This window comes from Macaca nemestrina, chromosome 1, assembly GCF_043159975.1.
Source record: "Macaca nemestrina isolate mMacNem1 chromosome 1, mMacNem.hap1, whole genome shotgun sequence".
Taxonomy (NCBI): Eukaryota; Metazoa; Chordata; class Mammalia; order Primates; family Cercopithecidae; genus Macaca; species Macaca nemestrina.
The window spans coordinates 31,991,395-32,013,489 of record NC_092125.1 but is presented as its reverse complement, the minus strand read 5'-3'; the positions used below and the strand labels follow the sequence as shown (position 1 = coordinate 32,013,489).

The window sequence follows — 22,095 nt, the reverse complement described above, 5'->3', positions numbered from 1 at the left end:
AAAAAACACCAAAAGATAACAAAAAAGACTTAGCATGCGCATAAACTTGCTATACTCAATTATGCCATCCCATTTGTTGAATAAGAGCAATATGGGAAGCAAATGAAGTAGAAAAAGGAGATGTTCAGAGATGAAAGCTCTGCTTAATTCATTAACTCTTCCTTATTAGGGTCCACTGAAATTCACAAACTTATACTCAATTCAAATACTGACTATAAAGTCAAAATTATTTCCCATTCTGAAAGTCTAGGAGTCAAACAACGTATTTCTCTATAATATCAACATTAAAACTCTCCTTTAAAAACGAGTATCTTTTACCATACCTCAGGCTCAAGTCCATACTTTCTCAGCCTCCACTGTTTGTAATAGCAAAATGCTCATCAGATCATCTCCACAAGAAATCCCTGAGCCATCTTTGAAATACCAGCACCTGGAATAGCCTTGGGCTGCTGGTCATCCTCAGACTCAATGGCTGACCCATTTCTATAAGTCAAGAGTTACAAAAATATAGAACTCATTAAAATTAAGACATAGGCAAGCTCTGCGCCTGGGAATCCCATAGCATTACAGCATCAACTTCATTCTCCAAACCTCCTCTAACCAGTCATAACGATCCATACCCCACTTGAAGACAATGGTAGGTTGGAATGCAGCCCCAGTTCTACACCCTCAATACAGAAAATTTTTGCGGCCGGGTGCGGTGGCTCAAGCCTGTAATCCCAGCACTTTGGGAGGCCAAGGCGGGCAGATCACAAGGTCAGGAGATCGAGACCATCCTGGCTAACACGGTGAAACCCTGTCTCTACTAAAAACACAAAAAAAACTAGCCAGGCGAGGTGGCAGGCGCCTGTAGTCCCAGCTACTTGGGAGGCTGAGGCAGGAGAATGGCGTAAACCCAGGAGGCGGAGCTTGCAGTGAGCCGAGATCGCGCCACTGCACTCCAGCCTGGGGGACAGAGCAAGACTCCGTCTCAAACAAAAAAAAAAAAAAAAGAAAATTTTTGCTACTTCGCTGCTACTCTCTTCAAAGTCAATGTCTTGAAGCCTAGCTATCTCCTACACATATTTTTACTTGGCACAACAGAATTCCTTCTTTTGATTACTCCAAAAGAATGGATAAAAGGACTTTCCGCTTCAATGCTGTATCATCTGAGAGTTCAAATAAATATACAGCGGCTGAGCAAATTCAAGTTTGGGTTAAGGCAAAGAAAAAAATTCAAGTTTTTTAAAAGTCACAAATTTAGAACTGGTGAGCTGATTACATGAAAACTACTGTTTCACATGCCTAATAAAATTATTTCATTCAAAGGAAAAAAATCATAACTACTAGGATAAAAAGAAAATATCTAAATCATGAAACAATTATCAAAGAAACAAAAATTCTCAGAATATCACAACTGTAACATATAGAAATTCCCATCAAATAACTCAGGTGGAAAAAAAAAGGGGGCCAAGCATGGTTGGCTCAGGCCTGTAATCCCAGCACTTTGGGAGGCCAAGGCAGAAGAACTGCCTGAGGCCAGGAGTTGGAGACTAGCCTGGGCAACATGATGAGACCCCTGACTCTACAAAACTAAAACAAAAAATTAGCCAGGTGCGGTGGCATGTGCATGTACTCCCAGCTACTCAGGAGGCTGAGGTGGGAGGATCTCTTGTGAGGAGAACTTTGTGGCTGCAGTGAGCTAGGATTGAGCCATTGTACTCCAGCCTGGGCGCCAGAGCGAGACCTTGTCTCTTTAAAACAAACAAACAAACAAACTTCGTACATTTACAGTCACACTTTTTAAAGTTGGTTTGTATATTCACCATATGCCCCAATCGTACTGAGACTTACTAACTTGTTTCCAGCTTTCTAGAGGACAATGTAGATTATATAATATGTTCACATATAAGCTCTGCCCTACTTCATCTACTTCTCCCCAGATGACTTAATAATACACATCAGAGGCCGGGCACGGGGCTCATGCCTGTAATCCCAGCACTTTGGGAGGCTGAGGCGGGCAGATCACCTGAGGTCAGGAGTTTGACCAGCCTGACCAACGTGGAGAAACCCCGTCTCCACTAAAAATACAAAATTAGCCAGGCGTGGCGGAGCATGCCTGTAGTCCCAGCTACACATAAGGCTGAGGCAGGAAAATCGCTTGAACCCGGGAGGCGGAGGTTGCGGTGAGCCGAGATGGCGCTATTGCACTCCAGCCTGGACATCAAGAGCGAAACTCCGTCCCAAATAATAATAATAATAATAATAATAATACACATCAGAGCAAATGTAGGCTATATAATATGCTAATATATAAATTCTGCCCTGCTTTATCTACTTCTCTCCAAATGAACAAAACATAATATCAGCTCATTTATTGAACTGATTTAGTATAGACACCAGTGTAACTCAAAGTCTAGAGCTAACCCCTGAAGCAGGTGTACATTTAATACAATTTGATGATAATGTATACATAAAGTTCAACTAGTCTTTCTCCTTGGAAATCTCATTGTCAATTTTATAATGGACGCTATACTGAGAAAATGAATCACAGGCCAGTTTTCTAGTACTAGGAGCTTGTGAACCAGTATTTTCCATGAACAAAATCAACTTCCAATGTGACCACAAGCAAACTTCACATCCGTATCTTCTGACATCATATCTAATGGATATTCTACAGAAGATGTCAAACATAAACACTACTGTAAGAAAAGTCAGAAGGTTTTCATGAAACTGTGTTTTCAGAATTTTAACAAGCAACTACTTACCTCCCACTATGCACAAGGAAATTTAAATGTATTAAAAATCCCTAAACCCCTCCAGTGTCAAAAATAAAGGCCTTAAAATCATTTTCCAAACTGCGCTGAAATCTGTCCGGCAAGCAAAAGTTCTCCTTACCATTAGTGTAATAAGGCTGGCATTTCAGTTTACTTGCATGAAACCAATTTTGCAAGTGACCACCTAAGTTTTGGCACATATTCTAATATAACCGTATCTGAGAGATCCAAGGACCTGGACACACTGCCCAGTATGTGAAACCCGTCAGTTCAGCTCCCATGCACCCGGCCATATCCCGCTAGCCGGTGGCCCCTTTCCACATGCTGACGCACTGCCCAGCCCTGTACCGTTGGCGACCAGTGCAAAGTACCAGCCCAGTCTCAGAAACTTTGACTCAGTTATCAGGACACTGAGCACCCAGAAGCTGGGTGGGGGCTGGGGGGAGGTGTTTGTCATGGCTCAGGAGGTCAACTCTGAAGCGGGGCATTCCCTGCAGGTAGGGATCTGCCCGGAACGCAGCCCATCCCAAACTACAAAACCACAAGCATCAACAGCAGGAGCCGAGCAAAGTGCTCGGGGGAGGAAGAGGAAGGGCGAGGGAGAGAAACGGTCGAGCACAGAAGCCTGCGTGTGGGTAAGAAAATACTCTAACCACTCGCCCACCGGACGCAGGGCTGCTGGGACTGCGAATCCAGCAGCAGCCACAGCGTAGCAGCGGGCGGCAGCCGCCCAGGCAGCAATGTCAGGAGGGCACAGCTGGAGGCGGCGGCCGCAGAAGCCACTACCCCGCCCCCAGGTAAGGGCGCAGACCCCGCCCGCCCTAGCTGCCAGGGGCGGCCACCTGGGAGAACCGCGGCGTCCGGGAAGCGGCCGACAGTCCTGAACCCGCCCGGTGCCTGCCTTCCCACGGTCCTCCCGCATCCCCGTCCCGGGCCGGGGCCCCATCTCGACCCTCCCCAGGCTCAGCCCGACGCCAACACACCCAAGCAGCCTCGGCCCGTGGATCCGGGCCGCCGGGCCGCCCTCGTGTCCCGAGGAGGCCGCCCTCGCCTCACCTCTTCACGTCTCCGCGGGCGCTGCCGAAACAACAACTCCTTCAGGCGCCCGCGTCCCACCCGCCACCTCGCGCTCTGAGGCCGGGCCGGTCCCGTTCACTCCGCCGCCACTGGAGCCCGGGGAGGGGGGAGGGAACGGAGAGGGGAGGGGAGAAGGACGGCCTGGCAGGAAGAGGCGAGGGAGGGGGCGGGCCGAGTAGGAGGGGGAGGAGGAGGAGGCGGTGGGTCGGGAGCGCGCTCGTCCAGGCCCCTCGGCACGGCGTGCGCGCTCCTGATGTCGGAGGCGCCCACTCTGCCGGGCGGCGGCGGCGCACACGCGGGTGCACGTCGCTGCCTGGCCGCGGTTGCGCCGGGGGCGGAGGAGTGAGGTCCTGACAGAACCAGAGCTGTTAAAGCAGGGACGCGCGAAGGGCGGCAGTATGGGCGGCGCTGGAGAACCTCCGCGGGGGAGGGGCCTGTGGGTGGGACCGCGCCCGCGAGCCCGCCTCGATGGGGGTGAGTTCTGCTGACGGTTGCTGAGTTCGAAGATTAACTCTGAATGTGGAGAGTTTGTTTTCTTGCTCGTAAACCTGGTTTACATATTTTCATTCTTAATGACCAGTAATCTTAAGGAAAGTCACCTGAAAGAATACTAACTTTTTCACCAAGTACTCTTTTCTGCGCCTCTTTAAAGGTGTCTGTGCTTGTGAAGCGCTCCCTTGTTAGTTCCTTCTGTGAGACTCGGGGGAGAGTGAAGAGGGAAATCACTGCGGGGAATGAAGAGGAAAGCATTAAATAAACACCATTACGTATTCTATGAAGAAAATGTGCCCTTATTTGCACCTTTTTATCCTTTGGGGTCAAAGATGTTGAGGCACAAACTAGGTAGAGGTAGAATAAACCAACGCTTTTTCGCTACGAAGATTGTACTGATCTTTGAACTGTGGACATCCTTCTTCCCAGATCCTGCATCCAGAAATGACCTGTAAATTTTCCGAATCTCCTTAGCACTTTGTTTCTGTAGCTTTGTGGCACCTAACGTGTCAGGCTTATCCAGGTTGCCCTGTGCAGCATTTTATCCCCCTAGACAACCGCTGTGGACCTGCTTCATTCATTTGTATCTTACACAGTGCACCCTGCCTAACTCATAGGAAGCACTCAATGAATGTGATTGCATGGATAAATGAATATAGTGTAGGAAGAGTTACCTGTGTCAGTGATTGGAGCCCTAGAATTACTTTAGTTTAAGTATCTCCCTTCTATCCCACTTCAATTGCCCTGCCCTCATTTTCCCACCCATATCTAAAAGCTACTCTGAGAAACGTGACATTTGTCCAAAGGGCCCTCCCTCACAAATTCCTTCCCCCCACCCCTCAGCTTTTCCTGATGTTAATGTCTATATATGCTGCGACATATCAAGAGTGTTGTAACTATTTTTTTGTTTCCCCTACCTTCTGGGCTCCTTCCCTTATGAACTTCTCTATCTCAGGAGCCTACCTAGCCCTGGGCCTAACAATAAATGCTGAAAGTTTTTATTATATTAAATAAAGATAGGGTTAGAATAACCTAAATCATCTGTTGATTTGCTGAGATGTACAGGAACTATTAGTAAATCTGCCAACAAGTACTAAGAATCTACTAAATAAAGTAGTAGTATATTTACACTGCGCACCATGAGGAAGTCAACAGCTGACAAAGCCATAGTTTCTGCCTTCAGGTATCTTCTAATTGGAGTGAAGCTTTTTGACAAAAAAGGACAATAGATATGGTAATTATGAGCATTCAATAGGTAACTTAGCCAAAAAAAGAATTAAAAAAAAAAATGGCAAGTCCAAAACAAGTTCAGTGTTCCCCAAACTCAATTCCATATGTCTTTGAAAGCTATAGTGGCCACCACTGGCGAGGTAATTCTTCTATTTAAGTGGAGCATGATATCTTCATGTGCCAGCTTACTACAAGGAAAAGAAAAATCCTGTCCCATGGCCACATGTAACACCTCTCATCAACAGGGGTCATTCTGTAGAACTGAACTTTTCCTCACAGTACAACATAGATAAGAGACAAGTCACGAGAGAACCTAGATAAAAGACAATTAAGGTGATCTGGTGCAAACTCATCATCCCTACCACCAGAAAAACAATTGTAAGCACATGCCAAAAAAATTATTAACAGGTCTTCAATCTTTTACTCGAGAAACTAAAAGAAAGCATTCTTCATGCGGTATGTACTGCTCACTTCTCTTTCCACTGTGGCTTCATTTGCATTAAGCATGTCCTAGCAGCCCTGGTCCATGAAAGGACTGAAACTGTCACTTTGAGAGACGGTGTTATAAAATACTCCAGCATGGTTCATAACATGACAACTGGTGGTCCAGGTACAAATCAAATCCACAAACATGTTTTTTTTTTTGCATACATGGTACTTAAAAAAATCTATATCCAAAGTTATAAACCAGAAGATTATACATGCATTTTGGGCTTCTCTTTAAAAAGTGGAAGATTTGGTAAGAGTGAGCTTACATTCTTACATGACAACAATCAGCTGCAGGACGTGCATTCTCTCTTTTGCCACAGCCACCGTGCCCAGCCCCTACTACTTTTAGAATTTGATACTGAATGTAAAGGACACCTACCAAAAATGGTTTTTCCCATGCCTTGTGGTAGGTGTCTGAAATTCACCTCATCATAGGAGTCCTTTTCTTTTATGTGGGGCAGTGATCCTCTATAGTGTATAGCTAAATCTTGTTATACTTGGGAGTTTATAAAAATGCATACCTCTATGCTCAACCCCCAAGAAATTCAGTACCTCTAAGATAGGCCCCAGGACTTGTTTCAACTTTTTCTTATAAAAAATGTTTAAGCACATAAAAAGTAGAGAGGAGAGTATAATGACCCTTCATGAGTCAGTCATTCAACTTGAACAATTATCAACATATGGCCAATCTCCTTCCCCACCCCTCACATGGATATCACCCATAAATACTTCATCGTATAAAGCTCTAAAAGACAAGAATTCTTGACCAGGCATGATGGCTCAGGCCTGTAATCCCAGCACTTTGGGAGACCAAGGCAGGAGGATTGCTTGAGCCCAGGAGTTTGAGACCAGCCAGGGGTGATGGCATGCACCTGTGGTCCCAGCTACTTGGGAGGTTGAGGTAGGAAGACCGCTTGAGGCTGGGAGGTCAAGGCTGCAGTAAGCCATGATGGTGCCAGTTGCACTTCAGCCTGGGTGACAGCGGTGCCAGTTGCACTTCAGCCTGGGTGACAAAACAATACCCTGTCTCAAAAAAAAAAAAAAAAAGATAAGGATTCCTTTTTGCAATCAATAAAATCCAGAATGTGAGAAACTCTATAGGACATACCACCAAGTTTCTTCAGCAAGTAAATTGCACACATATAAGTGAGAAGAAGGACCTGTTGAACTTGCTTGGATGTTGATTTTGTTTGTCCTTTTTAACATCTTCATGAGATATAACTGACATACAATAAGCTATTCATATTTAAAGTGTACAATTTGACAAGTTTTGATATATGTACACAACTGTGAAACCATCACCACAATCAAGAGAGTAAACATATCCATCATGCCCCTTTGTAATCTCTCCCTCTTATTCTGACTCATCCCCCTCCATGTCCTGAGGCTGTCACTGATCTGATGTCACTAGAGATTTGTTTGCATTTTCTGGAATTTTCTATAAATGAAATCATATAGTGTGTATTCTTCCTTTGTGTTACTTTTTTCACTCAGTATAATCATTTCAGGATTCATTCATGTTTTTGCACTTGTCAGTAGTCTATTCCTTCTAAGTCTTTGAGTCTCACAGCATGTATCAAGTTCCAGTACTCATGTGAGCCATTGGGCTTCAGTATATGCTTGCCTTCAGCATCCTGTAATGCTCTCGTTTTTTGTTTTCCTTTTTCTAAAAGCTAGTGATTTCCTTTGTTGTTGTTGTTGTTGTTGTTGCTGTTATTTCGATGGCTCAAAAAAAATTTCTTTGAGACAGAGTTTTACTATGTCACCCAGGCCAGAGTGGAAGTGGCATGATCACAGCTCACTGCAGCCTCAATCCCCTGGGCTCAAGTGATCCTTTCACCTCAGCCTCCCGAGTAGCTGGGACCTCAGGTTCACGCCACCATGCCTGCATTATTTTTTAATTTTTGGTAGAAATGGGACATCTCTATGTTGCCCAGGCTTATCTTAAACTCTTGGGCTCAAGTAGTCCTCCTGCCTCAGCCTCCCAAAGTGCTGGTATTATAGCCACCATACCTAGCTGATTTTCCTTTCTTGCTTTCAAGCTTGGCAAAATATATTTTTTCAATTTTTAAAGTTATTTTCCAGCATTCGTATATTTTTGTAAAGGTACGGAGTCTTCCCTTGTCAGTCTAGCTAGCCATATTAGTCTGAATTATATTAATTTTTTAACAATGTAAAGAAACTATACAAAGAGGGAGCCTGCCTTTCTATAGATGTGGTGTCTTCCTTCCTGATGCTTTCCCTGCACAAGCTTTTCCAAACAGAGCTTTGGCAAGAAACTCCAAGTTCCCTTGAAGTACTTACCATAGACCAAATAAATTGCAGGTTTTGAACATATAAGAAATATTCCTTAAATACATATGTTTTGTAGAAAAAGTTACTTCAAAAATTACAAATACTGGCCGGGCGCGGTGGCTCAAGCCTGTAATCCCAGCACTTTGGGAGGCCGAGACGGGCGGATCACGAGGTCAGGAGATCGAGATCATCCTGGCTAACACGGTGAAACCCCGTCTCTACTAAAAATACAAAAAACTAGCCGGGCGAGGTGGCGGGCGCCTGTAGTCCCAGCTGCTCGGGAGGCTGAGGCAGGAGAATGGCGTAAACCCGGGAGGCGGAGCTTGCAGTGAGCCGAGATCGCGCCACTGCACTCCAGCCTGGGTGACAGAGCCAGACTCCGTCCCAAAAAAAAAAAAACAAAAAAAAAAAACAAAAATTACAAATACTTTAATGGTAAAGGGAGGAAAATTACCACTTTCCTCTTCTGAGTCAAGGGAAGTTCACGCCCTCTCCACCACACCCTAACCCTCTCTCCAGGACATTTTTTTAGTCCTTTTCCCTTTGCCACATAAAAAATAAGCTGCAAATTTGTAAAAAGATTATGTCTAATTCTAAGAGACTCTCTAATACAAGAGTAAATGGGAATTATAAAATGAAAATGCCATTGCTTTAGAATATATTAAAATATTCCTAACACTTTGTCTGACACTCTCAATTTCAGGAAAATTCTTACTATTTAATTCTCTGATTTGGTGACGGTGACAATAACCTCTTCGTGGAAGATTTTTAGTTTTTGACATACCTACATACATCATTACTAATAATTTCAAACTGCATGTGAAAATCAGAATTGTATCTTGTAATTATATTCAAAATATCTTGTTTCATAGGTAGATGTGCATAAATTGATAGCCATTGTCTTATTCTCTGTACCTTTTGATGTATTTTAAATTATGTAATCATTTTTAATTGAATTCCACCATCAATGTATGCCTTACTTTGGATGCATACCCTTTAATCTCATTTTTGTAGAATTGATATCTCACTGTACTATACCCCACAACACCAGATACATACATTTTTATTGCACCTATAACACTTTTATACATTTAAAATTTTTTATCACTGTCTTTTTCTACTAGACTGTGAACACTTTGAAGTAAAAAATTATGTTTTTTTCCTAGTACCTAGGCATTCAGTATGTTTATTGTATGAATAATTGAATGAATGTATTTACAAATTTGTGTTAGAATTTGCTGAGATGCTTCTCTTAGTGAAACAGAGAGCTTAAATAATAGAACAAATCCCTGATTACTGACCATGAATTAATCTTTCTTTGGTTGCAAGTGACAGAAATGTTCTCTACATAGAGAAAGCAAGCATTTAAAGAACACCGAATCTACAGTACAATTAAAGATCTTTACCAATAATTCTAACTTGTTAGTAATTAACGTCAGACCTAACCATCTTATTAAAAGAAATATATTTAAGTCTGTATGCCACAGACTCCTAGCTGTTTGCCTCAACATCCATTTTTCTCCTTCCATCTTAGTAAAAGAACCCCAAATTTATTCAATATTAAACTATTCACAGATAAAAGACTATAATTCTTGGCTTCCTTTGCAGCCACATATTCTGGCAAATGAGAAAAATAACTGTGAAATTTTCTCCCAAGAGAGAGACTGGGCTCTTCTTTTCCCTTTCTTCCCTCCTACTACCTGGAACATAGATGTGATGGTTGAATCTAGCAACCATCTTCAGCCGGAGGATGAGGACCACCCTAGGTATGGTGGAGTGACGAACCAGAAGGAGATTATGTCCGTGAGGACTTTGTGGAACCTCTATCCCACCTGAAATCCCACCTGAAATGTCAATGTCCAAACTTACAGAGAATGAAACCTTGTGTGTTTAATCCATTATTTATTATTTGTAGCTTTACTCACTTGCAACTGAACTTAATTCTAACTACTGTTTTTACTCTTAAACCTTATCTTAGGGTCATATTCCTTTTTAATTGATTCACATGACTTCTGAATAGATTATAATTTATAATTTACGGAATTATTAAAATAATTTCAGAAAAATATAATTCTGGCACTTTGGGAGGTTGAGGCGGGTGGATCACTAGAGCTCAGGAGTTCAAGACCAGCCTGGGCAACATGGCAAAATCCCATCTCTACAAAAAATACAAAAATTATCTGGGTGTGGTGGCGCCTGCTAGTAGTCCCAGCTGCTTGGAGGGCTGAAGTGGAAGGACTGGTTGAGTCAGAGAGGTGGAGGCTGCAGTGAGCAGAGATCCTGCCACTGTACTCCAGCCTGGGCAACAGAGTGAGACCCTATCTCAAAAAACAAATAAAAATTCCTAGTCAGGCATGGTGACTCGCGCCTTGAATCCCAGCACTTTGGGAGGCCAAAGCAAGAGGATCACTTCAAGCCAGGAGTTTGAGACAAGCCTGGGCAACATAGCAAGACCCCATCTCTACAAAAAAAAAATTTTTTACCAGACATGGTGGCACACGCCTGTAGTCCCAGCTACTATGAAGGCTAGAGCAGGAGGATCACTTGAGCCCAAGAGTTTGAGGTTATAGTAAGCTATGATAGCACCACTGTGGTCCAGCCTGGGTGATAAGGGAAGACCATGTCTCTAAAAATAATAATAACAATAATAATAATTCCTTTAAAATTGAAATTATTCACTTAGATACCTCATATCTAGAAGAATAGCTGATATAGGAAATTTAGATAAGAATTTCAGTAATTATTTCATCTTAATAACCATGACTAAAGGGTTGTTGTTGTTGTTTTTTAAGTCCTCTGTGGTTTGAAAATCATTCTACTGAAAGTACACTGCATATTTCCCTGTCTTAGAAAGACTGAGGCCGGGCGCGGTGGCTCAAGCCTGTAATCCCAGCACTTTGGGAGGCCGAGACGGGTGGATCACCAGGTCAGGAGATCGAGACCATCCTGGCTAACAGGATGAAACCCCATCTCTACTAAAAAATACAAAAAACTAGCCGGGCGAGGTGGCGGGCGCCTGTAGTCCCAGCTACTCGGGAGGCTGAGGCAGGAGAATGGCGTGAACCCGGGAGGCGGCACTTGCAGTGAGCCGAGATCCGGCCACTGCTCTCCATCCTGGGCGACAGAGCGAGACTCCGTCTCAAAAAAAAAAAAAAAAAAAAAAGACTGAATTTTTTTTTTTTGAGATGGGAGTCTCACTCTGTCACCCAGGCTGGAATGCAGAGTGGCGTGATCTTGGCTCACTGCAACCTCTGCCTCCCGGCTTCAAGCAAGTCTCCAGCCTCAGCCTCCAGAGTAGCTGAGATTACAGGCGTGCGTCACCATGCCCAGCTAATTTTTGTGTTTTTAGTAGAGATGGGGTTTCACAATGTTGGCCAGGCTGGTCTCAAATTCCTGACCTCAAGTGATCCGCCTGCCTTGGCCTCCGAAAGTTCTGGGATTATAGGCCTGAGTTACGGCACCTGGCCAGAAGACTGAATTTTTTGTCATTCAAAATTTTTTTTTTTTTTTTTTTTTTTTTTGAGACAGAGTCTCGCTCTGCCGCCCAGGCTGGAGTACAGTGGCGCGATCTCGGCAACCTCCGCCTCCCGGGTTCACGCCATTCTCCTGCCTCAGCCTCCCGAGTAGCTGTGACTATAGGCGCTCGCCACCACGCCCAGCTAATTTTTTGTATTCTTTAGTAGAGACCAGGTTTCACCATGTTAGCCAGGATGGTGTCAATCTCCTGACCTCGTAATCCACCCGCCTCGGCTTCCCAAAGTGTTGGGATTACAGGCGTGAGCCACCGCACCGGGCCCATTCAAATTTTTAATTTATTTCTTTCACAAATTTTGAATACATACATTTTATTCACTTCGGGACTTAGTGTAGTGATTGGTGAATGAACCTAATATAGGAATTGTCAAATTTTTTATTTTACAAATTTGAGCTTGCAATGCTCTTTTCCTCTTAAGACGTGTACCTGCAGGTTCTGAAAGGTTTCCACCAACTGTGTAGCAGAAAATCTGTATATTCATTGCATTGAGCTGGTGTGACTTGTAAAATATAATCAAAACATAACTATTCTCTTAAAACTAACTCAGTGGGGTTAGTTTTTTCCCCTGCCACAAAGATGAAAATTCCAGCAAGTCTCATGACTTTCCTGCCCACTTTTAGAAATCATAAGGTCTTAAATTTTTTAAATCACAAAATTCAGCCTCATTTGAAAGGGAGGCTTCTGAGAAAAGAAACGTGTTCAGCTCTTCTGTCTTTCCTGTTCGTATTCTCACCTACTCAATGGCTGTGGTCAGTGACTCTCTGGGTTTAAGTGCAGGGAGAGAATAAGGGAAAAGGGAGCAGAAAGGTGTTCATTGACTGAAGCTGTAGTAAGGTGGCTTTGTACTCTCTCATATGTTAGCTTTAAACGAGCAGATATTTAAAGCTAATCTTTGGCTTACAGGCACTTTTGTGAGTTCCTCAGAGACTCACATGCTTGGTCAGTCAAGCTACAACTCCTCCACCTTCTGTGATACAGGCTGTGTATTCTATTCCTCTTGCTGCCACTTCTCCCTAGTCTCAGATATTTTTTAGAACTCTACACCATGTTGTTGTTTTCTGTTAGACCCCAACTGACATCTCAGGCAGTTGCCTTGTGCAGTAGTCACAAAGAGCTCCAGCCTGGCTCTTTATCCCTTGTGTGGCCCACATCTGGTCCATGGGAAGCATTATGCATCATTTGTGTTGAGAAACTCTGAGTGAGCTGGTTGGTCATAATGCAACTGGATATATCCTCTCCAATAATGAAGAACCTGCCAGGCATTCTCTTTCTGGCCCTCTAGATTTTTCCAGGAGGAAGGAGTCAGACATCATCCCAATCTTCCCATTACACTTCTTTGAACAGTTCTGTAAGAAGCCCTGCTCACTAGGCTTGAGGTGGAGAAGCAGGCACCCTCCTCTCCTTCACCCTAGTGAGAGGGACATAGGATGTAAAGCATGGCTTTCTCTAAAGAACACCTCTGACAAAAAGCAGTCTCAATTTTACTGTCTGACATTTGTGGTTTTTCAAAACCTTCTAACTAGTGGAAACTTGTTTTGAAATTGCTGCTTATTAGTCTGGTACTTTACTGAGAAATGTCACATCTATTGCATTGGAATGCTGAGGCCAAAATTTTCTATGCAATCTTCTGTTATATTTGTTACATCTTCAGGATTCGAATAGCCAGACTTCTCAGATATGTTTTGCCGAGAGATTAGCACAATTTCCCAATATATTATGCTTTTAAAATTAGACTCCTTTATTAAAACAACAGGAATATAAACTGATAATAATAATCACAAACTAGTCAATAACATGAAAAGCAAAATTGTTATTTTTCTCTCTCATTGGTAAATATCATCCCTAGTTTCTTTTAATTCCTATATCCTCTTCCCCACTCCACCATGAATTCCTTCAGACCTAAGAAACTCTCTCCTAACAAACCCTCAATTCTCCTCAGAGTACAAAAATCTTTCAGAATAGATATTAAACTGCTCTCTTTAAAAATCAAATACCACTTTAAAATCAAATGCCCTTCTAGATGTATGTAGAGCTGCACCAGTTTGTGGAATAATTCCAATGACTGACTACTTTACACTGACTATTTTACTCAGTATTTTGCTACTGAGTTATACTTCTACATTTTAGCTTTCTCTTCTCCAAAGATTTTCCTTGGCTTCTAACTGGGTAAGCAGAAAGAAGAAAAGGGAAATGTAGACATTTAAGACTTTTGTCCCTGGCATGATTCCCTTCTTACTCCCTCCCACCCCCCACCACCAGAATAAGAAAAACAATCTTTACTTACCCCCCAAAATTCTTTCTTGCTGGGTGCAGGGGCTCACACCTATAAATCCTAGCACTTTGGGAGGCCGAGATGGGCGGATCACTTGAGGTCAGGAGTTCAAGACCAGCCTGGCCAATATGGTGAAACAATGTTGAAAAATACAAAAATTAGCTGGGCATGGTGGCACGTGCCTGTAATCCCAGCTACTTGGGAGGCTGAGGCAGGAGAATCATTTGAACCCAGGAGGAGGAGGTTGCTGTGAGCCAAGATCGTACCACTGTACTCCAGCCTGGTCAAGAACAACAAAAACAAAACAAAACAATAAAAGCAAATCATTCTTTTAAAGGATATTGCTTCAAAGTCCCCCCCCCTTCTCTTTTGATCAGAGCTTACCACATAATTTTCATTTGTTCATAGTAGTTTAATATTAACCATTTCCATTCATTCATTCATTCATTCATTGAACAAATATTTATTGAGTACTTCTTAGGTAAAAGGTACTGTTTTAGGTATTGAGGATACAACAGTAAACACAATAGAAAAAGTCCAAGCCCTCATGGATACTCATGGAAAACAGCAGCAATAAACAGATAGATAAATAAATAGACATTATAGTATAATGTCAGGTGTTAATAAATGCAATGAAGAAAAATAAAACACTATAGAGAAACAAAGTGCCATTTTAGATAGAGTAGTCAGGGAAGGCCTCTCTGGGGAAGTATGTCTGGATAGAAATTCTAATAAGGGAATGGTTAATTAGTACAAATGGGCTAAGATGGCAGACTCCTTGCATTCTAAGAACAGCAGGGAAACCAGTCTGATTGGGGCCAGTGATTAAAAAGTGGTAGGAGATGAGTTTGGGGTAATAGCTGGTGGCTAAGATGATAGAGAGCCTCATAGACTACAGATTTTGTTCTAAACTGATGGAGGGATCAGTTTAGAGATCAGTTCCATGCTTTAAAAAGATCAATCTGTCTCCATTGTTGAGAATGAACAACAGGGAAGCAAGAGTAGAAACAAGCAGACCAGTTAGAAATCTAGCTTCAAAGACCAGATAAAAGATGATGGTAACTTGAAATAGAGTGGTAGTGGGATAAATGGAAAAAAGTAATTGAATTCTGGATGTATTTTGAAGACAGATCCAACAGGATTTGCTAAGGACCCAAGAATTAAAGAAGAGTCGAAGATTTTAAGAGTTTTGGCCTAATCAACTAGCTGAATGGTGGAAACATTGGGAAGGAGTAAGCGGAGTTAGGGAACAGATAATCTAAAGTTCAGTTTTACATTTTTTAAATTATACTTTAAGCTCTGGGATACATGTGCAGAACTGCAGATTTGTTACATGGGTATACAGGTGCCATGGTGGTTTGCTGCACCCATCAACCTGTCATCTACATTAGGTATTTCTCCTAATGCTATTCCTCCCCTATGCCCCATCCCCTAACAGGTCCCGGTGTATGGTGTTCCCCTCCCTGTGTCCATGTGTTCTCATTGTTGAACTCCCACTTACGAGTGGAAACATGCGGTGTTTGGTTTTCTGTTCTTGTGTTAGTCTGCTGAGAATGATGGTTCCCAGCTTCATCCATGTCCCTGCAAAGGACATGAATTCATCCTTTTTTATGGGTGCATAGTATTCCATGGTGTATATGTGCCACATTTTCTTTATCCAGTCTATCATTGATGGGCATTTGGGTTGGTTCCAAGTCTTTGCTATTGTGAATAGTGCTGCAATAAACATACGTGTGCATATGTCTTTATAGTAGAATGATTTACAAACTCTTTGGGTATATACCCAGTAATAGGATTGTTGGGTCAAATGGTATTTCTGTTTCTAGATCCTTGAGGAATTGCCACACTGTCTTCCACAATGGTTGAACTAATGTACACTCCCACCAACAGTGTAAACACGTTCCTATTTCTCCACATCCTCTCCAGCATCTGTTGTTTCCTGACTTTTTAATGATCACCATTCTAACTGCCGTGAGATGATATCTCATTATGGTTTTGATTTGCATTTCTCTAATGACCAGTGATGATGAGCTTTTTTTTTCATGTGTTTGTTGGCTGCATAAATGTCTTCTTTTGCGAAGTGTCTGTTCATATCCTTTGCCCACTTTTTGATGAGGTTGTTTGTTTTTTTCTTGTAAATTTGTTTAAGTTCCTTGTAGATTCTGGATATTAGCACTTTATCAGATGGATACATTGCAAAAATTTCTCCCATTCTATAGGTTGCCTGTTCACTCTGATGATAGTTTCTTTTGCTGCGCAGAAGCTCTTTACTTTAATTAGACCCCATTTGTCAATTTTGGCTTTTGTTGCCATTGCTTTTGGTGTTTTAGTCATGAAGTCTTTGCGCATGCCTATATCCTGAATGGTATTGCCTAGGTTTTCTTTTAGGGTTTTTATGGTTTTAGGTCTTAAGTTTAAGCCTTCAATCCATCTTGAGTTAATTTTTGTATAAGGTGTGAGGAAGGGGTCCAGTTTCAGTTTTTTTGCATATGGCTAGCCAGTTTTCCCAATGCCATCTATTAAATAGGGAATCCTTTCCCCATTGCTTGTTTTTGTCAGGTTTGTCAAAAATCAGATGGTTGTAGATTTGTGGCGTTAATTCTGAGGCCTCTGTTCTGTTCCATTGGTCTATATCTCTGTTTTGATACCAGTACCATGCTGTTTTGGTTACTGTAGCCTTGTAGTATAGTTTGAAGTCAGGTAGTGTGATGCTTCCAGCTTTGTTCTTTTTGCTTAGGATTGTCTTGGCTATACAGGCTCTTTTTTGGTTCCATATGAAATTTAAAGGTTTTTTTAATGCTGTGAAGAAAGTCAGTGGTAGCTTGATGGGAATTGCATTGAATCTATAAATTACTTTGGGTGGTATGGCCATTTTCACAATATTGATTCATCCTATCCATGAGCATGGAATGTTTTTCCATTTGTTTGTGTCCTCTTTTATTTCCTTGAGCAGTGGTTTGTAGTTCTCCTTGAAGATGTCCTTCACATCCCACAAGTTGTATTCCTAGGTATTTTATTCTCTTTGTAGCAATTGTGAATGGGAGTGCACTCATGATTTGGCTCTCTGTTTGTCTGTTGTTGATGTATAGGAATGCTTGTGATTTTTGCACATTGATTTTGTATCCTGAAACTTTACTGAAGTTGCTTATCAGCTTAAGGAAATTTTGGGCTGAGATGATGGGGTGTTCTAAATATAAAATGATGTCATCTGCAGACAGAGGCAATTTGACTTCCTCTCTTCCTATTTGAATACCCTTTATTTCTTTCTCTTGCCTGATTGCCCTGGCCAAAACTTCCAGTACTATGTTAAATAGGAGTGGTGAAAGAGGGCATCCTTGTCTTGTGCCAGTTGTCAAAGGGAATGCTTCCAGCTTTTGCCCATTCAGTTAGTATGATATTGGCTGTGGGTTTGTCATAAATAGCTCTTATTATTTTGACATACGTTCCATCAATACCTAGTTTATTGAGAGTTTTTAGCATGAATGGGGTGTTGAATCTTATTGAAGGCCTTTTCTGCATCTATTGAGATAATCATGTGGTTTTTGTCATTGGTTCTGTTTATGTGATGGATTACGTTTATTTTTTCTTTTTTTGGGGGGGGGGATTATGTTTATTGATTTGCGTATGTTGAACCAGACTTGCATCCCAGGAATGAAGCCGACTTGACTGTGGTGGATGAGCTTTTTGATGTGCTGCTGGATTCGGCTTGCCAGTATTTTATTGAGGATTTTCGCATCCATGTTCATCAGGGATATTGGCCTGAAATTTTCTTTTTTTGTTGTGTCTCTGCCAGGTTTTGGTATCAGAATAATCCTGGCCTCATAATATGAGTTAAGGAGGAGTCCCTCTTTTTCTATTTTTTGGAATAGTTTCAGAAGGAATGGTACCATCTCCTCTTTGTACCTCTGGTAGAATTCGGCTGTGAATCCATCTGGTCCTGGACTTTTTTGTTTGGTAGGCTATTAATTACAGCTCAATTTCAGAACCTGTTATTAGTCTATTCAGGGATTCCACTTCTTCCTAGTGTAGTCTTGGGAGGGTATATGTGTCCAGGAATTTATCCATTTCTTCTAGATTTTCCAGTTTATTTGCCTAGAGGTATTTATAGTATTCTCTGATGGCGGTTTGTATTTTTGTGTGGTCAGTGGTGATATCCCCTTTATCATTTTTTTGTTGTGTCTATTTGATTCTTCTCTCTTTCTACTTTATTAGTCTGGCTAGTGGTCTATCTATTTTGTTAATCTTTTCAAAAAACCACCTCCTGAATTCATTGATTTTTTTGAAGGATTTTTTTGTGTCTCTATCTTCTTCAGTTCTGCTCTGATCTTAGTTATTTCTTGTCTTCTGCTAGCTTTTGAATTTGTTTGCTCTTGCTTCTCTAGTTCTTTTAAATGTGATGTTAGGGTGTTAATTTTAGACCTTTCCCACTTTCTCCTGTGGGATTTTAGTGCTATAAATTTCCCTCTAAACACTGCTTTAGCTGTAGCCCAGAGATTCTGGTACATTGTGTCTTTGTTCTCATTGGTTTCAAATAACTTATTTATTTCTGCCTTAATTTTGGTAATTTTCCTCCATCAAATACATAGTATTTTGAACCTATGTGTGTCTTTGCATGTGAGATGGGTTTCCTGAATACAGCACACCAATAGGTCTTCACTTTTTATCCAATTTACCAGTCTGTGTCTTTTAATTGGGGCATTTAGCCCATTTACATTTAAGGTTAATATTGTTATGTGTGAATTTGATCCTGTCATTATGATGCTAGCTGGTTATTTTGCCTGTTAGTTGATGCCGTTCCTTTATAGCATTGATGGTCTTTACAATTTGGCATGTTTTTGCAGTGGCTGGCACTAGTTTTTCCTTTCCATATTTAGTGCTTCCTTCAGGAGCTCTTCTAAGGCAGGCCTGGTGGTGACAAAATCCCTCAGCATTTGCTTGTCTGTAAAGGATTTTATTTCTCCTTCGCTTATGAAGCTTAGTTTGGTTGGATATGAAATTCTGGATTGAAAATTATTTTCTTTAAGAATGTTGAATATTGGCCCCTACTCTCTTCTGGCTTGTAGGGTTTCTGTAGAGAGATCTGCTGTTAGTCTGATGGACTTCCCTTTGTGGGTAACCCAACCTTTCTCTCTGGCTACGCTTAACATTTTTTCCTTTATTTCAACCTTGGTGAATCTGACAATTATATGTCTTGGGGTTACTCTTCTCGAGGAGTATGTTGGTGGTGTTCTCTGTATTTCCTGAATTTGAATGTTGGCCTGCCTTGCTAGGTTGGGGAAGTTCTCCTGGATAATATCCTGAAGAGTGTTTTCCAAGTTGGTTCCATTCTCCCCGTCACTTTAAGGTACACCAATCAAACGTAGGTTTGGTCTTCTCACACAGTCCCATATTTCTTGGAGGATTTGTTCGTTTCTTTTCATTCTTTTTTCTCTAATCTTGTCTTCTTGCTTTGTTTCATTAAGTTGGTCTTCAATCTCTGATATCCTTTCTTCCACTTGATGGATTTGACTATTGATACTTGTGTATGCATCACGAAGTTCTCATGCTGTGTTTTTCAGCTCCATCAGGTAATTTATGTTCTTCTCTAAACTGGTTATTCTAGTCAGCAATTCTTCTAACCTTTTATCAAGGTTCTTAGCTTCCTTGCATCGGGTTAGAACATGCTCCTTTAGCTCAGAGGAATTTGTTATTACCCACTTTCTTAAGCCTACTTCTGTCAGTTTATCAAATTCATTCTCCATCCAGTTTTGTTCCCTTTCTGGTGAGGAGTTGTGATCCTTTGGAGGAGAAGAGGCATTCTGGGTTTTGGAATGTTCAGCCTTTGTGCACTGGTTTTATCTCATCTTTGTGGATTTATCTACCTTTGGTCTTTGATGTTGGTGACCTCCAGATGGGGTTTCTGTGTGGATGTCCTTTTTGTTGATGTTGATACTATTCCTCTCTGTTTGTTAGTTTTCCTTCTAATGGTCAGGCCCCTCTGCTGCAGGTCTGCTGGAGTTTGCTGGAGGTCTAAAACAAACCCTGTTTGCCTGGGTATCACCAGCGGAGGCTGCAGAACAGCAAAGATTGCTGCCTGTTCCTTCCTCTGGAAGCTTTGTCCCAGAGGGACACCCGCCAGATGCCAGCCAGAACTCTCCTATACAAGGTGTCGACCCCTGCTGGGAGGTATCTCCTGGTCAGGAGGCACGGGGGTCAGGGACCCCCTTGAGGAGGCAGTCTGTCCCTTAGCAGAGCTCGAGTGCTGTGCTGGGAGACCTACTGCTCTCTTCAGAGCTGGCCAGCAGGAATGTTTAAGTCTACTGAAGCTGCACCCAAAGCAGCCCCTTCTTCCAGATGCTCTGTCCCAGGGAAATGGGAGTTTTATCTATAAGCCCCTGACTGGGGCTGCTGCCTTTCTTTCAGAGATACCCTGCCCGGAGAGGAGGAATCTAGATAGGCGGTCTGGCTCCAGCGGCTTTGCTGCCCTGCGGTGGGCTCCACCCAGTTTGAACTTCCCAGTGGCTTTGTTTACACTGTGAGGGGAAACCGCCTACTTACGCTTCAGTAATGACAGATGCCTCTCCCGCACCAAACTCGAAGTCCCAGGTCAACTTCAGACTGCTGTGCTGGCAGCGAGAATTTCAAGCCAGTGGATCTTAGCTTGCTGGGCTTTGTGGCGGTAGGATCCGCTGAGCTAGACCACTTGGCTCCCTGGCTTCAGCCCCCTTTCCAGGGGAGTGAACGGTTCTGTCTCACTGGCAGTCCAGGTGCCACTGAGGTAAGGAAAAAAAAAACAAAAAACTCCTGCAGCTAGCTCAGTGTCTGCCCAAATGGCCGCCTAGTTTCTGCTTCAAACTCAGGGCCCTGGTGGTATAGGCACCCAAGGGAATCTACTGGTTTGTGGGTTGCAAAGACCATGGGGAAAGCCTGGTATCTGGGCCAGAATGCACCATTCCTGACAGCTTCCCTTGGCTAGGGAAGGGAGTTCCCCAACCCCTTGTGCTTCCCGGCTGAGGTGACACTCCACCCTGCTTTGGCTTGCCCTCCATGGGCTACACCTACTGTCTAACCAGTCCCAGTGAGATGAGCCAGGTAGCTCAGTTGGAAATGCAGAAATCACCCATCTTCTGCATTGATCTCGCTGGGAGCTGCAGACCGGAGCTGTTTCTGTTCATCCATCTTGCCAGCCACCCTCAGTTTTACATTTTAAGGTTGACAGTGATTAGACATCCAAGTGAAGGCTTTTTATTTTATTTTATTTTTTGAGACACAGTCTTGCTCTGTCACCCAGGCTGTAGTGCAGCAGCGTGATCTCAGTTCACTGCAACCTCCGGAGGGCCTCCCAGGTTCAAATGATTCTCCTGCCTCAGCCTCTGAAGTAGCTGGGATTAGAGGCACCTGCCACCACACCTGGCTATTTTTTTGTATTTTTAGTAGCGATGGATTTTCACCATGTTTGCCAGGCTGGTCTCAAACTCCTGACCTTAGGTGATCCTTACACCTCAGCCTCCCAAAGTGCTGGGATTACAGACATGAGCCACCATGCCCGGCCTATTTTATTTTCTGAGACAGGGCCTCCCTCTGTTGCCCAGGCTGGAATGCAGTGGTGCATGATAGCTCACTGCAACCTCAAACTCCTGGGCTCAAGTGATGCTCCTGCCTCAACTTCCCAAGTAGCTGAGATTACAGGTGTATGCCACCATGCCTGGTTAATTTTCTTCTGTAGAGATGGGGTCTTGCTATGTTGCCCAGTTTGGTGCAAGTGGCAATTTTGACTAGAATATTAAATATATGATCTTGGGTTCAGATTCATGCCAGAGAGAGAAATTTGAAACTCATTAACATGCAGTCTTCTTTCTTTTTAAAAAACAGTATCAAAAATTACAAGAAAGATGCAAGGATAGCACAAACAACATTTTTCCTCAGTCATTTGAGAATAACAACAAAAACTGACCCAGTAATAACACAAT

At 42.6% G+C, this 22,095-nt stretch overlaps 1 protein-coding gene and 1 long non-coding RNA gene across 11 annotated transcripts in view; one reads left to right on the top strand and one right to left on the bottom strand.

The window, feature by feature from the left end:
• LOC105484451 (RAB GTPase activating protein 1 like) overlaps positions 1-3,993 on the bottom strand; it is a 796,528-nt gene extending 792,535 nt beyond the window's left edge. For 4 of the 10 annotated variants that reach the window (XM_071069690.1, XM_011746062.3, XM_011746064.3 and 1 more), the window contains exon 1: positions 3,813-3,991. The gene's annotated coding sequence lies outside the window, so the exon portion shown is untranslated. Of the gene's footprint in view, positions 1-3,812 lie in introns of all 10 variants that reach the window. The other 6 variants (XM_071069681.1, XM_071069671.1, XM_011746061.3 and 3 more) reach the window with 3 other exon arrangements.
• A 124-nt stretch (positions 3,994-4,117) lies between these two features.
• Positions 4,118-22,095, top strand: part of LOC105484456 (uncharacterized) — a 46,459-nt gene continuing 28,481 nt past the window's right edge. Inside the window, exon 1 of the long non-coding RNA XR_003018739.2 lies at positions 4,118-4,307. This is a non-coding gene — a long non-coding RNA (uncharacterized lncRNA). The remainder of the gene's footprint in view (positions 4,308-22,095) is intronic.